Source organism: Sinocyclocheilus grahami, unplaced genomic scaffold (genome assembly GCF_001515645.1).
Source record: "Sinocyclocheilus grahami isolate Dianchi unplaced genomic scaffold, SAMN03320097.WGS_v1.1 scaffold2162.1, whole genome shotgun sequence".
Taxonomy (NCBI): domain Eukaryota; kingdom Metazoa; phylum Chordata; class Actinopteri; order Cypriniformes; family Cyprinidae; genus Sinocyclocheilus; species Sinocyclocheilus grahami.
The window spans coordinates 69,807-71,975 of record NW_015507341.1 but is presented as its reverse complement, the minus strand read 5'-3'; positions in this window follow the sequence as shown (position 1 = coordinate 71,975).

The following is a 2,169-nucleotide window of genomic DNA, read 5'->3' as shown; positions in this document are numbered from 1 at the left end:
ATTCCTCAGGACAGATCTCTCTAAGACACACACACACACACACACCATAATCAGCGGAAAAATCACATTTGAATGACACAATATTAATCTCTTGGTACTTAAAGGGAAAGGGACCTTTTTTAACAGAACACAAAAGGGTCTCACAAGTGACTCACAAGAAAATAAATGCTTATGTAAACCAAGCATTCAGAACAATAAACAAAATGACCTAGACAAAGTCACACACACACACACACACACACATACAGCACAGATGATGGATTCATTCACACTTTGAACTGAGCTATTCACACACTCACAGAAACATGCATTGTCTCTCCAGTGCATGAAATGGTGACATGAGTGACAAAAGTGTGTGTGTGTGTGGGTGTGACTGACGTAACATTGGCAGCCATGACAAAGCTGGTGTTAACTATTGATTCATGTGCTTCTACATTATTTTAATGCATATTTTGTAATTGGAGGCATGGCGATTATTACTAGAGCTGATTGCACTCTTAAGATGTGTTCTTAAATGTGCTTGCACTCTGAATGTTTTGTAAGCCTGAGGAGGGTCAACTGACTCAATATTTTTTTTATTATTATGCAAACTTGTATAGTGTGTGGCCGGGATTTATATTTTTCTAGTTTATAATGCACATTTGATGAATTATTTGATTAATCATAACTGTCCTCAGTCGTCTGTAAGGTGTTGATAGTGACCTCTTTGGAAGCAGTTTTACAATGTTAAGATTATGTTTAGAGCTGAGAATACATCTTTTAAAAAAAAGGCTTATTTCTGTTCACAATGTGCACAATGACCAGAAAAAAAGAAGCTTTTTCTAGCATGACCCAGTTCTGATATGCGGAGGAGTTTGCACTGTCATCATTAAAAAATAAATAAATACATTTCATAAACATTCAGTATGTAAAATAACATCTCCTGACTACTTCCGCAACAAATAAGCAGAAAGTGTATGATATTTGAGTTGACTGTTAGTATATTTAGCCCCTGAGAGCATCTGTCAGGCAGCAGGGTTCAGTTCAGGACATCACATAAGGTCTGCGCCACAAGTCACATGAACAGAGACACACACACTATATCTGCAGTTGCTGGTGTTATATACAGATTGAGACTAGGAATCCATATGTTCCAAAGCCGGCCCGAACAGTCAAAATCATTGCAACTTTCAAGACACATATCCGCTCCCTATTGCTCACTTTCATCACTGTTCTGGTCTGCATTTCTCTGAACAATCTCAAATTGTATTGCAGCACTTCTTATGTTACTATGGATGAACCATTCATGTTGCTCCCCTTTTTTGTCATTTTAGATACTGAACTGTCTACTAGATTAATAAACGTAAATACAAATACAAAATACAACTGGAGTCTGAGACTACACTGAAATGTAAAAACTGAATTTAAACCTAGAAATGAAGAAGACATTTCAGACATTTCATTTTTGAAAAATAAACCTACACAAAATGCTATAGTCATATAAATATGAAATATTTCTGCACTATTTCTAGATGTCTAATCAAAGTAAATTTGTGATGCTGATCGTACAGACGGTCAGAGGTTCTTTAGAACATCTCAAATCTAAATTCATGTTCAATTTGCATTTGAACTTAAATTGTTTTGATGACAATATGCTGTGTAAACAGAAATACAAATTAAATTTGAAAAATGTAAAATAGAAGCATTCTCACTAGCAGCATTATTAGTGTCAGAAATAAACATTGATTTAATTTTCAGCATTTTTTATATGTTTTTTTGTCTAACCATGTAAAACATTTGATATGAAACTAAAAGATCTCCATTATGACATATACTTCAGTTGAATCAATTAAATGGAAACCATTTTTTAAAAATGGTCTGGTCTTTATATTATAAAAAAATTAAAATATTTTAATGCTGCCAAAAGTTTTTTTCTTCTTCAAGTTTTGGATTTCTTCCCAGCGTTTAAAAGCAGATTTTATTTTCATTTGACATTAGCATATTCAACAACACTTGCCTCACAGCTCACCGTTTTCTACAGAGATCCTAAGCCCATGGCTAGATAGGCCTAGGATAGATAGACAGACAGACAGACAGACAGACAGACAGACAGACAGACAGATAGATAGATAGATAGATAGATAGATAGACAGACAGACAGATAGATAGATAGATAGATAGATAGATAGA